General features: G+C 36.1%; 1 protein-coding gene across 1 annotated transcript in view; it reads right to left on the bottom strand.

Moving 5' to 3' along the window:
* ST8SIA1 (ST8 alpha-N-acetyl-neuraminide alpha-2,8-sialyltransferase 1) overlaps window positions 1–16696 on the bottom strand; it is a 147947-nt gene that overhangs the window by 1637 nt on the left and 129614 nt on the right. The window lies entirely within an intron of this gene.

The following is a 16696-nucleotide window of genomic DNA, read 5'->3' as shown; positions in this document are numbered from 1 at the left end:
CTACTTGTGCAGTCGGATACAAGCACAGGACTGGTTTCCTCATCTGCAAATCAAAGGAGCGACCTTGAAGATAATTCTTCCCATTGAAATTCTATGAAAATAGAAGTATTCAGATTAACTGATGCTATATTATAACTATAATATTACACTGAAAAAGAAAGACTTGTTACTATTATAAAATGACGCTGACAGAGTTGACCACAATGCTTGCTCCAAAGAACTCTGCTTTCCTATGTTCTTTCAGTTCTTTCAGCCCAATAAAGAGGGTATTCAAATAAAACTGATGGTATACATCCTATGTGTCAGGCACTGGGGAATTAAAAATTTAATGACCCAATTTTTGTTCTCAAAAACTTCAAGTCCAATTGTAGGAACAAAAATATAAATGAGTACAACATAATGTTCTAAATGGAACAGTTGATATTTGTATAAAGTACTGTGGAATACAGATGAAAAAATAATTAATTCTGCCTTGAGAGAGGAGTGGAGTTTGAGAAAGCTACAAGCAGGGGATGACATTTACATGCACCTCCTGTGGGGAACAACATGAAGAATAGCAACTAAACTAGAAGAAACATTTGGGTCACAGGCAAGGATAAAAGTGTACTGACACAATAATGAAGATCCTATTTCCCTTGAAGGGGGAAGATGGGAATGGTGGATGAGGTGGTTGAAGATAAGACATGATGCAAAAAACCTCATGTGCCTCTTACTGTGTTTGGACTTCATTCTGTAGCAATGGGGAAGCTTTCCAGCAGTGAGTACTCACAGCATTTACTATTTACATTACAAATACTTCATCATTTATGGAGTTGTCAGTCTGTGTCAAAAAAAGGTAACTCTGGTGATCTGGGGAAGGAAGAGGCTGGTGACCTGGAGACCAGTTAGGAGTTTGTTGATATTGATCAAGTACAGAAAGAGAAAAAAGACAATGAATTACACTAGGGTCTTGCCACTTTTGTTTTCTTTCACACAGGGGAGTTACCTATCTCACGTTATGTGCAGGTAGAGCAGAAGCATCTAAGAATAGAATGAAGCCATAACATGTTGGCAGGGTTCATCATAAATATGTGAAACTAAAATTCTGAAAAAATAAATCCACAGGATCTCATGTAGCAATCAGTGTAATTAACTCTGCCAAGAAAGGAGTGTTCCTTAGGCAATTTTCCAAAGAAGGAAAATTCCTCAGGTTTTCCTCATGTCCTTGATTCAGCAGCCTGCTTTAGCAAATTTCTCTGGGGCCTGACAAATAGAAAAGAGATAAAAGGGTTTGTAAGTATACTTACTTTATCCTAGAAGAAATCATGGAACCATATTCTGGAGCTGGACCAGCCTCACCAACACAAATTCCTGCCTCCCAGTTCTACTAAGCTGTCCTTAGTAATTCTGATGAGAGTGATCCAGGATGCTGAATTTTTATCCAGCACTCCCTGGTGATTCTGATGCAGGTGTCCTATGGATAGACTTATTTAGAAGATCAAAGCCATCCATGTAAGCTGTCTAGCTCTCTACATCTATCCCAACATCTCTTTCTTTATATTTTCTCATTTTACCCTTATTGCAATTCTAACAGGGAGAAGGGCTTCCTCTTCCCTTCTGGGTCTTGGAACAAACCATTTCATGCTTTCTAAAGTACTCATGTTCTAAAGTGGATCTCCTCTCTTTAAAACATTTAACCTGTCTGTGTCTACTGTATTATTCCTTTCTATCTTCTAAACACGGTTAGAACTTAATATGAGACAATCCGTCATATGCTTATATTGGTTCCCAAACTACATTCTAGATTTTCATTTCGCCGTATCAACATCGTAGAGCAATTAGCCTACTTTTATTGGTTCCCTTCCTTGCTTCCATTTCCTCCTTACTGCTGTGCAGAATGTTCCTATTCTACAATGCTCTGCTGGCAAATGGAAGTTATACCTATTTTTGTAGTGGGCCACATACTAATTAGAATTACAGACAGCTCCAATAAAATCAGGGAAATTGATTTTGTGTTCCTTGTCTTAAAGCTGACTGATTATTCTTGAAGAGGGAAGTCTTCCTTGAGTTTTAACTTTGAAAAAGAACACACATCTTGAATTTACTATAGCCTTAATTTTTGACAGTATTAAAGAAGCAGCCTACCTATACCATTTTATTATTTTTACCTACCCCATTCCTTCACAAATGACATTATTTAAGAATTCAATCCAATTCAATACTTATTTATGGTACACCTAGTATATTTAATGTTATCCTGATCAAGAGGCTAATAGGGGTGGCTTGAATTTTACTAACTTATTACAAAAATGCAACTAGAATTATAAAAGAGTAGTGCTCCAGGTTATCTTTCCAGCCTCATACTCAGATACTGTACACCCTTACCCTATGCTCCTGCCATTCCTGTCCATGCACCTGTCCAATTTTTGGCATTGACAGTTTCCTTTTGGCTTATTCATTCATTCCCCTGATGAAGTTCTGCTTAAGCATCAAGACTCAAGCTTCTCCTTCTAAAACTTTTTACTTCCTTCCAAGTTAAGCTTTCAAAGGAGTCTTCTTGGAACTTCTCAGTGTGAACTGATTCTACTCTCCAAGACTGTGTGCTCCTTGAAGACATGAGACAAGTCCGTTTCCTCCTTTGATTTTTACAACTTAGCTCACAATAGTTGTGTACTATATAAATGGAAAACTATTAAATTGAAAAGAGAAGAAAATGAAGTGAGATTGGCCAATGAATTATTAAAAATAGAAATGATTAAATACATAATGAATGTGGTCATGAAATAGAAAAAATATATAGACAAAAATAGCAAAGCACAGAAATACAGCACACTCTATAAATAAATTTAATACATGATAATAAAGAGAAAATCATTGAAATTTTAAGCAATTAGTATCAAGCTAACTACTTAACAATTAGAAATTTTAAGGGGGAATAGATTCATATTTGAAAAGAAAATGTCAAAATAATTTCAAGATAAGTAAGACAAGTAATTTAAAGTGTATTCACAACTGTGAATTTATCAGCCATTTGCAAAATATTTTTCTACAAAGGAAAATATTGACAAAATTGATTATGTCAAGATGTGAAATTTCATCACCATGAAAATAAGATCACTAAAATAAAAAGGGAATGATAACACTGGGGCACCTGGGTGGCTCAATCAGTTAGCATCTGACTCTTGATTTCGGTTCAGGTCATGATCTCCTGGTTTGTGAGATCAAGCCCCACATTGGGCTCTGTGCTGACAGTGTGGAGCCTGCTTGGGATTCTCTCTTCCTCTCTCTGTGTGTCCCCCGCCCCACAAAAAAAAACTTGAAAAAAGGGAATGATTCTGAAAAAATATTTTCAGCAAATATAAATATAGAAGCTCAATATTGATACTATTAAAGAGTCTAAATATATTGATATACTGATATAAAAATGGACAAAAGCATAGATAAGTAGTCCAAAAGGAACTGCAAGTAATAAGAGGTGTTAAATGTTCAGCTTCAGTTGCCAGTCAAGATTCAAACTGAATAGAATAAGGAACATTAAAGGCCCAGCTCTCGCCTCTTACAGCAAATCTCTATACATGAAAGAAAAAATATTTTTAAAGATCTGTATCCACCTTGAAAAAAAGAAAAGAAGGTAAACCTTCAATAAATCTCCAAATCTGAGTTACCTCTGAAAAACAGAGTGGTTATAGAAAAAAACCAGAGCATAAGCTAATATGCTGAGCATTGCTCTAAAATGTAGTAGTGCCCCATGCCTAAAGGCAGGAAATACTGAGAAGTTAGGTACTTGGAAAAATCAACAAATTTATTATTCAGATTATGGGCAGGAGAAACATTCAAGTAGATTGAATCCTAATATCTTGCACTGGTCAATTATCACCGTGGGTAGTAGGAAGAGAATATCAGCTTCTTGGGAGAAACAGTGACTCTGTTCCTGAGTAGAATATTGACACTGGTCCAAGAGAAAGACATATAGATAATAACATTTGGGCGTCACCCAGAAGGAAGCCACCTTGCTACCATCTCAACCAAGGATAAAGCCTACCTGTGACAGGTTTAGTCTCTGCACAGAGCTTTCAGTTGCTAAACAAGTACAGATAGCTAAGATCACAAGATATTGAGGGAAAGTCTCCACTATGAGATCAGAGAACAAAATGGAAGAATAAAAGAACTCAGAGGAAACCAATATCATTCAAGGGGCAGAAGAAAACTCTTAAGATCTGTAATGGTTTATTCAGCAATATTAATCATTTACTGCATCCATTAAGTAAGAGTAGGATGCTACAAACAGAAAAAGAATATTTAGGTAACAAGAAACAGCTATTGGCAAATTAAAATGATAATTGATGCATTTGGTAAAGGAAATCTTTAGGAAAACAGCTATAGCGCAGCCTACAAGCCTATCAATCAGATTCTAGTGGAAGGAAAAAGGTGCTCCCTGAAAGAATGTCTCAACAACAACAAAGAAGTGCCTCTGATAGATTTACATGTTGATAGTAATGAAAGAAAATTTATATCTCTCATGGGAGTCTGGAGATGAATTAGTGACTGTTGAATGGAAAGCCTTTCTTTGCTTTGGGAAAAAATTAAGAAATGAGCAGGATATCAAATACTTATAAAACAGACTTTTTGTCTCTGATGTGAACAGTACTTATGTAGACACTAAAGTAAGCACTGACTATTAAATTAATTGTGATATATCGTAATTGAGAGGTTAGGAAAGTGTAAATATGAATGGAACAGTGCTGTGAATGACACTTTTTTCTTTTTTTTCTTTCATAGTTTATTGTCAAGTTGGTTTCCATATAACACCCAGTGCTCATCCCCACAAGTGCCCTCCTCCATGTCCATCACCCCTGTTCCTCTCTCCCTCACCCCCATCAGCCCTCAGTTCTCAGTGTTCAAGAGTCTCTCATGGTTTGCCTCCCTCCCTCTCCCCAACTATTTTTCCCCTTCTCCTCTCCCATGGTCCTCCATTAAGTTTCTCCTAATCCATCTATAAATGAAAACACATGGTCTCTATCTTTCTCTGCCTGACTTATTTCGCTCAGCATAACACCTTCAAGGTCCATCCACGTTGCTACAAATGGCCAAATTTCATTCTTTCTCATTGCCATGTAGTATTCCATTGTACAGATGAATCACATCTTTTTGATCCATTCATCAGTTGATGGACACTTACGCTCTTTCCATGTTTTGGCTATTGTTGAGAGTGCTGCTATGAACATTAGGGTACATGTGCCCTATGCATCATCACTCCTGTATCCCTTGGGTAAATTCATAGCAGTGCTATTGCTGGGTCATAGGGGAGTTCTAGTGTTAATTTTTTGAGGAACCTCCACACTGTTTTCCAGAGGGGCTGTACCAGTTTACATTCCCACCAACAGTGTAGGAGGGTGCCCGTTTCTCCACATCCTCGCCAGCATCTAGAGTCTCATGATTTGTTCATTTTAGCCATTCTGACCAGAGAGAGGTGGTATCTCAGTGGGTTTTTAACTTGTATGTCCCTGATGAGGAGGGATGCTGAGCATCGTTTCATGTGTCTGTTGGCCACCTGCATGTCCTCTTTGGAGAAGCATCTGTTCATGTCTTCTGCCCATTTATTACCTGGATTATTTGTGTTTTGGGTGTGGAGTTTGGTGAGTTCCTTATAGATTTTGGATACTAGCCCTTTATCTGATATGTCATTTGCAACTATCTTTTCCCATTCCGTTGNCCATTGGTCTATTTGTTTCTGTGCCATGTGAATGGTACTTTATGAGAGAAAAATCTTTATTTTTCCATAAGAAATCACTAGATAAAAAGTTAAAAGTTGTAGTTAAGCACACTGCTTTAAAACACAAGAAACATGAAAGTCAAATTGTTATAATTTTTTGAAATTATATTGACCTCAGATACAAGAGAAAATGGACTTTCATCTGTTTCATACTTTTTCTTGAAATTTTAAAGTAATTATATTTTTCTATATTACTTTGAAGCTATAAATTTAAAATATATGTCAATAAATAAATATCTCTTACTTGTGTTTGAAAAAATTATAAAAATAAAACTCATGAGAAAAATCGACTACAGAAGATAAACCTCTTAGAACATTACTTGAGAAAATGTGAGACAAGCATTTGTTTCTTTACAGGTTAAGTTTTGCGACACCAATTGATTTTTAAAACTATATACATGTATAATTTTGGAAAAAATGGAAATTAACAATTTTTTAACATTTTTTCATTTTTGAGAGACAGAGAGAGACAGGGTATGAGTGGGGGAGGGGCAGAGAGAGGACGAGACACAGAATCTGAAGCAGGCTCCAGGCTCTGAGCTGTCAGTACAGAGCCCAACTTGGGGCTCAAATCCATGAACTGTGAGATCATGACCTGAGCTGAAGTCAGATGCTTAACCAACTGAGCCACCCAGGCGCCCCTAAATATTGAAGGAGAAGAACGAACTTGAATGACTGGTGCTACCCAACTTCAAGATTCACTATAAAGCTACAGTAATCAAGACAATGTGGTACTGGCAAAAGAACAGACAGATCACTGGAACAGAACAGAGAACCCAGAAATAGAGAACAGAAATAGACTCCATAAATACAGTCAATTGATCTTTGACAAAGGAGCAAAGGAAATCCAATATAACAAAGATAATGTTTTCAACAAATGGGTGCTGAAACAAGTGAATATCCATATGCAAAAAGTTGAATCTAGACACAGACGTTATAGCCTTCACAAAAATTAAGTCAAAATGGATCATGAGCTTAAATATAAAATGCAAAACTGTAAAACTACTATAAGATAAATAATGAGAAAACCTAGGTGACCTTGGCTTTGGCAATAACATTTTAGATACAAAACCAAGGGGCAAACCCTGAAAGATATCATTCATAAGCTGGAATTCATTAAAATTAAAAACATTTCTGTGAAAGACATCGTCAAGAGAATAAGAAGACAAACCATATCCTGGGAGAAATATGTGCCCAAAAGACACAAGTAATAAAGAACCGTTATTCAAGTTATACAAAGAACTCTTTGAATTTGATGATAAGAAAAAGAACAATTCAATTAAATAATGGGCCAAAGATTTCAATAGATGGCAGGTAAGCATATGAAAAGATGCTTCACATTGCAATATCATTAGGGAAATGCATATTAAAACAGCAATGAGGTACTACTAGGTATCTATAAGAATGGCCAAAATCCAGAACCCTGACAACCCTTCCTGTGAGGATGTGGAGCAACAGAAAGTCTCATTCATTGCTAGTGGGAATGCAAAATGGTACAGCCACTATGGTAGACAGTTTAGTGGTTTCGTACAAAATTAAACATACTTTTATAAGATCCAGTTATCATGTTCCTTCATATTTTCCCAAAGGCACTGAAAACTATGTCCACACAGAAACCTCTACAAGCATGCTTACAACAGCTTTCATAGTCATCAAAACTTGGAAGCAATCAAGATGAATTGCTAAGGTGAATGGATAAAGAAACTGTACTATATCCATATAATGGAATATTATTCAGCACTAAAAAGAAATGACTTATCAAGTCATGAAAAGACACAAAGGAACCTTAAGTGCATATCATTGGGTGGAAGATGCAAGAATAGTTCAACATTTGGGTGCGCCTGGGTGGATCAGTCGGTTAAGCATCTGACTTCAGCTCAGGTCATGATCTCATGGTTTGTGGGCTGGAGCCCCGCATCAGGCTCTGTGCTGACAGCTCAGAGCCTGGAGCCTGTTTCAGATTCTGTGTCTCCCTCTCTCCCTGACCCTCCCCTGCTCATGCTGTCTCTATCTCCCTCTCAAAAATAAAAAAAATATATATTAAAAAAAGAATAGTTCAACATTTGTAAATCAATCAATAAGATACACCACATTAACAAAATGAATAAAAATCATGTGATCATCTCAAGAGATGCAGAAAGAATGTCTGACACAATTCAACATCAATTTATGATAAAAACTCTCAACAAAGCAGGTATAGAGGGAATGTACTTCAACATAATAAATGCCATATGTGAGAATCCCACAGCCAATATCATTCTCAATGGTGAAAAGCTGAAAGCTTTTCCTCTAACATCAGGAATAAAACAGTGTGCCCAATCTCACCAGTTTTATTCAACTTAGTATTGGAGATTTTGGCCATAGCAATTAGGGAAAAAAAGAAATAAAAGGCACCCTAACTGGAAAGGAAGAAGAAAAACTGTCACTATTTGCATATGACATGATATTATATAGACTCCAAAGACTCCATCAAATAACTGTTAGAAATAATAAATAAAATCAGTGAAGTTTCAGGACACAAAAATCAATATACAAAAATCTGTTGCATTTCTTTACACTAATAACAAACTATTAGAAAGAAAAATGTTAAAAACAATCTTATTTACAACTGCACCAAAATGAAGGGAGTATCTAGGAATAAATTTAGCTAAAAAGGTGAAAGACCTGATATTGAAAGCTACAAGACATTGATGAAAAAAAATGAGGTAGACACAAATAATTGGAAAGATATTCTGTGTTCATGGATTAAAAGAATTAGTAGTTACAATGTCTAATTATCCAAAACAACATACAGATTCAATGCAATCCCTTTCAAATTCTAATGGTATTTTTCATAGGAATGGGACAAATACCCCTAAAATTTGTATAGAAGCATCAAAAACCCCAAATAGCCAAGGCAATCTTGAGAAAGAAGAACAAAGTTAGATGCATCACCCTCTAATTTCATAATATATTTCAAAGTAATTAAAATAATACATTTTCAGCATAAAAACAGCACTTAGATCAACAAAACAGAATAAAGAGCCCAAAAATAAACCCATGCATATAATGTCAATTTACAACAAAGGAATCAAGAATATATAATGGGGAAGGAATAGTGTCTTCAATAAATAGTGTTGGGAAAATTGAAAGGTTATATGCAAAAAAAATAAAACTGGACCACTATCTTACACCATACATACAATTAACAGATAATGAATGAAAGACTTGCATTTAAAACCTAAAACCATAAAACTCCTAGGAGAAACCAAGCAATAAGCTCCTTTACATAGGTCTTGGTGATGATTTTTTCAATCTGTCACCTAAAGCAAAAGCAACAAAAGCAAAAATAAACTGGTGGGACTATATCAAACTAAAAAGCTTCTGCACAGCAAAGGAAGCCATCAACAAAATGGGAAAGCATATCTGCAAGTCATTTATCTAATCTGAGGCTAATATCCAAAATATATAAAGAACTTATACACTCACTAGAAAACATTTCTGATTAAAAAATGTGCAGATCTGAATATACATTTTTTCAAAGTAGACATACAGATGGCCAACAGGTATATGACTGTTAGTGAGAATGTGGAGAAAATAAAATTCTTGTGTACTCTTGGTGGGAATATAAATTGGTGAAACCACTATGGAAGACAGTTTGCAGCTTCCTCAAAAAAGTAAAATAAAAATAAAAATAGAACTACCCAGCAATTCCCTTCTGGGTATTTATCCAAAGGACAAAAACACTAATTCAAAAAGATATATGCACCTCCATGTTCTTTGCAGCATTATTTATAGTAACTAAAATATGAAAACAACCTAAGTGTACATCAATAGATAACTGGATAAAGAAATTGTGATACACACACACACACACACACACTAATATATAATTCAGCCATAAAAAAATGAAATCTTGCTATTTGAAACAACACGGAGAGAACCCAGAGCATTACACTAAGTGAAATAAGTCAGAGATCTTATTTGTGGAACCTAAGAAAAACAAACAAACAAAAAAGAACAAAAAAGACTCAAGCTCATGGATTAGGGAACAAACTGGTGGTTTCAAGAGGTAAAGGGTCAGGGGTGAGAACAATGAATAGACTGGTTTGTTTTTAGTTTAAATAAATTGAATTAAAAAACTTTTAAAGATTGACAACAAAAACAAATCAGAGTCATGAAACAAAACATATACAAAAAGAGCAGGCAGATTTAATAAAGAACCAAGCAGAAATTCTGAAACTGAAAAAGACAACCTTTGAAAATAAACATTTTATGAAAAGATTAAACAGCAGATGTTATAGAATCAAAAAGATATGGGGCATCTGGGTGNCTCTCTCTGTCTCTCTCCTAGAAATAAATAAAAAACATTAAAAAAAATTAAAAAATTAATAATATATAAATAACACGAGAAAAATGGCCAATGCCACAGAACTGTCAAGTCTGAGATGAAGAAATTCAAAGGGCCAATATACATATGAAATAGGGTACAATCTCACCAGCATTAAAGTTAAAAATTTATGCCAGTTTTTAAAATTATACCAATTGAAGAAAGCTATAGCAAAATAACAGTTTTCCACATATCCAATTAGTCAAAATTAAAGAACATAAGAATAAATAGTAGAAAGAGTGTGAGAAATAGGTACTTTCATACTTCAAATGGGAGCAGGAATTATTACAAACGGTTCAGAAAATGTTTTGGCATTTTCAATATGAACACCTACTGACTCAGCATTTTCATTTCTCAGCTGGTGCCTTTGATATTTGCCAAACAATCTCTCTTAGATCTTGGCTTAAATAACTGCACCTTGGAGAAGCCTTTCCTGACCACCCCATCTGTCGCCTTTGTTGTCTTTTTTCATCCTACCCATCATTACGTGACATCTTATCATATATGTGTGTCTTGTTTATTGTTTGTATCTTCTTCAACGTCCAGAGGAGGACTTGGTTTTGTTTATTGCTAAATCCACAACATCAAAAATGGTCCCTGGCATATGGCACTATGGGTGTGGAAGTATGTATAAAATTAAGAACAACCTAAATGTTACATCTATACTATAATATGTGGCAATTCTTTTAATAACACGGCTTCTGGGGCACCTAAGTGGCTTAGTCGGTTAAGCCTCTGAGTTTCCCTTAGGTCATGATCTCGCGGTTCGTGGGTTCGAGCCCTGCGTCAGGCTCTGTGCTGACTGCCAGCTCAGAGCCTGGAGCCTGTTTCAGAGTCTGTGACTTCCTCTCTCTCTGACCCTCCCCTGTTCATGCTGTCTCTCTCTCTCTCTCTCTCTCCTAGAAATAAATAAAACATTAAAAAAATTTAAAAAAAATAACACAGCTTCATTTGTACTGAAATGGAAATATTTCCAAAATAAAATGTTATACCAAAAACAAAAAAGTTTCAGAATTACTACTGTAATTTGTATAGCAGATTATCACACAAGATAAAGATATATCTTTTCCATGCTTCAATATATGTGTATAAGGACATGGGAAATTGTTGGAAGGATACACATTAAGCCGGAAACAATGGTTATCTCTAGGGAGAGTAGTGGCTATGCGGGTGCAGGTAGAGGGTCAAGGGAAATGTTAGCTTTGTCTGGAATGTTTTCATTCTTTAGAAGTCAAAATATTTATGTATTACTTGTGTTATTAAACATTTCCTTTTAAAAGGTCAGTCTCCTTACTGATCACAAAAATGCAAAGTAAAGCAATCGTGAATTTCTAGCTTATTCCTTTCCACACAACAAAAAGTTAGGAGTGTGGTAATTTTATTCATTAAGTTTTTAATGTTATTATAATGTACCCTGTGCAGTATAAAACACATTTATAGAAAAAGTCACAAATGTTCAGGTTAATTTCTGTTAAGCTTATTTCATTAAAAGTTCACTTCTTTTACATAGAACATTTGTTCCAACTTTTTCTCTATAATAATTTTATTTGAACACTTTCCTTATTATTTACTTCCTGTTCAAATGTTTCAGCAGCTTTCCAGTAAGTTAACTCACTTCCTCATATTATTTACTTGCTTTTCTAATATTTCGGATGATTTGCCATGTTCGTGGTTACTCACTGTCATTTTTCTCTCTCTTTGTGCAGCTATTTGTTTACCCAGCTGTTGCTTCCTTTTCCTTTGTCAATGAATGTTAATTTTGTGTTGATCCACAATACTCTTTTCTCCTGTGTACCTTCTCATCCTATGGGGGTGGCTCTTCCACAGGAAAATATTTTACCAGATTGCAAGTGATGCATCATACCCAGCCATTCCATTCTCACATGGTACATATAAAAATGTGCCCTAGGAATGCAAACTCTTAAAATATTTGCAGAGTTGGGGTTCCAAACCTGCACTAGGGATGTTGCTAAGAGGAGAGAAATTTAGGACAGGCCTTTCAGAGATGGATATATCTGAACTGAATTTTGAAGAATGAGTGGAAGTTAGCTATGCAAGCAAAGTTGAGGAAAACAGAGTATTCTTGTCTGACAGAGTGGTGTATGCAAAGGCACAGAGGTGAGAAAGATGGTTTACAGGGAAATGCAAACAATGATATGGTAAAGCTTTATAGCCATGGGCAGAGCTAGAGATGAGGCACAGGACAGAATAAAAGAATGACTTACTGTTGATCAAGGTTGAGATTTTACCCATATGGTAAAAGGGAGTATAATTAGTCCATGGGGGAAATGGTGAGGGAAGTTGTTACCACTTGGGCTGGAGGGAAGGAAGGAAATGTTGACTTCAGTGACTGGGACAAGCAGGACTGGTCTTCGGCTGGAAAGCAATGGTGAGATATATAAGGCAGTGTCCATTCTGATTTGGTGTGAATTCTTCTGTACCACTTGTTAATACGTATTCCATCTAGGTGTGAGAGTGGTTTTAGTTTGGGGGGTTGGGTGGCTTGGACTTCTAGTGGCTCCTTTATGATGACATGTAACACATAGGAGAAGGTAGTTTTAAAGGTAATATTATTACCCAATGTTGGACATGTTGAACCACGAGATCACCCAGAAAAGCAATGTGCCAACATGCAAAACACTGAGAAATTATATCATCGAAATGGTGGACAAAGGAAGTAGAGGTGTGGCAAAGGGTTGACTGGCAGAGAGGTGAGAGGAAACCAGAAGATTCTTCAATAACAGAAGAAGAAAAGAGTTACAGAAGTTTATCAATAGTGATCAATGCTAAGGAGACACCAAGTGAGGTAAAGACAGAAAATGCAACCTGGAACATTTAGTAACATGGAAATATTCCATGTCGTCAGCTATTTTAGTAGAAATCAATCTAGATCATGGGTTGAAAACTCAATTGTGTATAGGGGCTGAGCAGACTGGGGAAATGGGTGAAGGGGCCAGGTATGAGTCATGAGAATGTAAATCCAAAAATGGAATATACATGTCTCATCTAAAGGGTTTCCAATTAAAAAGAAAAAAATAGTTAACAGCCAAGTAAAACAGTTATGACTGCCAGGTTTGGCCTCTTGGCAACAAGTTTGATGTCAACACTAAAAACTTTTTAAAAATTCCAAATGAGGATGAGACCATTAAATCACAANACTAAAAAAAAAAAAACAAAACAAAAAAAACCATAATAGATTCGGTCTCCTGTTTATTTATGACATTAGTAATAGTATGGAATAAGAAACAGAAGACCTATAATTGGGGGCACCTGGGTGGCTCAGTCAGTTAAGTGTTTGACTTCAGCTCAGCTCATGATCTCATGGTTCATGGGTTCGAGCCCCTCATTGGTCTCTGTGCTGACAGCTCAGAGGCTGAAGCCTGCTTCAGATTCTGTGTCTCCCCCTCTCTCTGCCCCTCCCCCACTTGTGCTCTGTCTTTCTCTCTCTCAAAAATAAATAAACACTAAAAAAAGATCCATCATCATATTGCAGAAATAATCAATAAATTATAAGATTCTTGCTTAGTACGTTATCTTATTTAAGCTTTGTAGTGACTCCGTAAAGAGGGCACTATCTTTTCTCTGCTGTTGAGGAAATACAGGGTAAGAGTGGTTAAGTACTCTAGCAAAGTTTCATAGCTCCAGTGCAGAATGTAGATTCTGGATTCCAGCTCAGCTCAATCTGACTCTCTATTCAACACACTTTCGATTATACTGTGTAGCTCTTCTGTGAAGGGAAGACAGACCTCTCCTGTCTTGTAAAAATTCATTTTCCCTTGATCTGGGTTCCACCCCCTTTGCACCTTCTCAGAAATCACTTTATCTTCTCTCATTCCCTGTACCTTCATCCACTCCCTTTCATTGGCCTTTTCCCTAACATGGGCTCTTGCCCAAGTCTCCCGAACCAGAAATAAAAACCCAACAACAGACAAAAATTTTCTCAAAAGTATGCCTTTCTACAGCTACTTCCTGACATCCTTCTTTCCATTCATAGCTGAATTCTTCTTAAGTGTCCCGTACACTCTGGGAGATTTGTTCACTTTCATTACTTATAAACTGGTAGTGGGGTGGATAATATTTTAACAACAAATACCAGAGTTCCTTGTGGAAAAGAATTCTCTTTGTTTAGGTGTAGATGTTACTTTAGGTGTCAACGGTGAAATCTTAAGAGCACATTCTGGGATCAGGAAAGGAAATAAGTGACAACCAACCTCTTCTGCATAAGTTAACAGGAATTTGGGGGCAGAGAGAGCTGAAGGGTGAGATGAAGGGGGAAGGAGAGAAAAGAACGAGGAGTAATGACATCCTGGGAAGTTAGACTAGATGGCACACAAGTGGGACATTCTCAGTGATGGGGCGGTAAAAACATTTTTAAGAACAGGGATGCCTAGTGTGTACTTTTTATGTTCTCTGCTTGATGTTTCTCAGTGACTCTCCTCTCACTTCAAGCCTTCTATAAATTTTGCTACATATACATAATGCCTTTAGAAATGGTATTCTGGATAAATCAAGGAGAGGGAGTTTTAATCTATGTCTGCCTTGATGTGGAGCAGAGAGAGGACAACAATCACAGGGGTGAGGTGAGGAGACAAGTAAGTAAGCTGAAGGCAATTCAAAGATACAGTAACTGAAATAAACAATGATGATGTAAATATAAGCTAACAAAAATTCCAAAAAATACTATAGAAAACATTGAACGTTTTGGCAGATACAGAATAAGAGTTCCAAATCTTAAGGATTTTTAAAAAAATCTCAAGGATGGGCTGATCATACTAATGGCTTCCTAATTTCCATGTCCAGTCTAGCTGGTTAACATTCTAAAATTACATGGCAGAATAGCATCAAGGTTAAAACTCTGAAGCCCTAACACCTAGATTTGAATTTCATCTCTAATATTTACTAATGTGAGTTTGGTCAAGTTTCTTAAGCTGTATGTACTCAGTTTTCTCAGCTGTAAAATAGAGGAATTAGTTGTATCTAATTCATGGGAGAGTTTTATTACATGAATTAGTACTTGAAAAGTATTTAAAACAGTATCTGTCCCTTTGTAAGCACTCAAAAAAATATCAACACATTATAACCAACAGACTGCCATTCCCATTTTGATTCATTGACACACTCAATAATGATTTATTATATATCAATCATGTGCCAGGCATTGTTCTACACACTGTGGAATGTAGCAGTGAAAGACACAGACACAGTCTCTGTTTTCAGAGCTTTCACTTGAATAAGAAGAGACAACCAATAAACAACAACAACAACAAGGGACAATATGTGGGGAATGCCATGAAGAAAATAAAATAGAGTGATAGGAAACAAGAGTGTCGAGGATCTGCTATTTAGAGTTACATTTTAGCAGAAGTCTTACAAAAATTAAGAGGGCAGATGCTATGGAGAACAGTGGGAAGCATCTTAATCTCATCCTCTCCTCTACAATATCTTTTGTAACAACCATAGTCTTTATCTGAACAAATAGGACAACCATCCATCAATGATTCAAGCCAGCTGTGTCTTCTCTTTCTTGAAATTTCTACACCCAGTTCATTACTAAGTTTCCCTTCTATAACATCTTGAGTTTACTTTCCCATTTCTCAATCCCGTTACTTACAGATTGAGCCAGATGAAATGGCCATTCTACAGGTCTACAGTTCCTCCATGGTTTGTCCTCAGCTTGTCTGGGCAATCTGGATACTCAAAACCTTTCATGACATAATCCTGCCTACAACCCCAGCCTCTCTTTTTGCTATTGCTCGTCTGTACTCCCTACCCTTGCCCCACCTTATTACTTGATGTTCTTCAAACGGGTCATGCCCATTCATACCTCTAAGCCATTGCACATGCTACTTCTTCTGTCTGGTGTGAACACCCCCTTTGCCCCGCTAACTCAGTAATCTTTCAGGACTCAGCTCATGGCATCTGTTTCAGAAAGTTTTCCACGGCACCAAGCCTGGGTTAGGTGCCTAACTTGTATTCTTTCAGCTCTTCATTTTTATCAAGGTATTTATCACCTTGTTATGAAATCATCTCTTTAACTTTCTTGGCTCCTTTACTGAATTCCTTCAGAAAAGGCTAATGTTCTTTATCTTTGTGTTCCCTAATATTATGCCTGACATAGTGTAGGCATTCATTGTTTAATGAATAAATACATACAGGAATGAATGAATTTCTAAGCATTTTTGCATCTTTGTCACAAAATGCATTTAATTCATTCCAAAATACGCTATAGAAAAAAATACAAAATCCTTTCCATCAAGAATACTAAGATAATATAAAAGATACTTTTGATTGCATTCATATCTGTCAACATTTTCTTTCATTGGTTTTTATTCAAGCCATTTCCTTGCCTTAAACCAGAAAATGGATAATTAGAAACTGAATAGCATTCTTAAATACACATCTCTCATTAGACACTAGTTCATTTTCTTGTAAACAGAATATGGTAATTTCTGACAAACATCAATCCTCCAAGAATCATATAATCACTTTTAATCTCAGGAATCATTTAGAAAAATCTCATTTTTTTCCAGAAAAAATCAAATTGTGCTTGTTGTTTTTCTGACAATAAGTGTCCT

This window comes from Crocuta crocuta, unplaced genomic scaffold (genome assembly GCF_008692635.1).
Source record: "Crocuta crocuta isolate KB4526 unplaced genomic scaffold, BGI_CrCroc_1.0 scaffold176, whole genome shotgun sequence".
Lineage (NCBI taxonomy): Eukaryota > Metazoa > Chordata > Mammalia > Carnivora > Hyaenidae > Crocuta > Crocuta crocuta.
The sequence above is the reverse complement of the archived record's forward strand: the minus strand, read 5'-3'. Positions and strand labels throughout refer to the sequence as shown.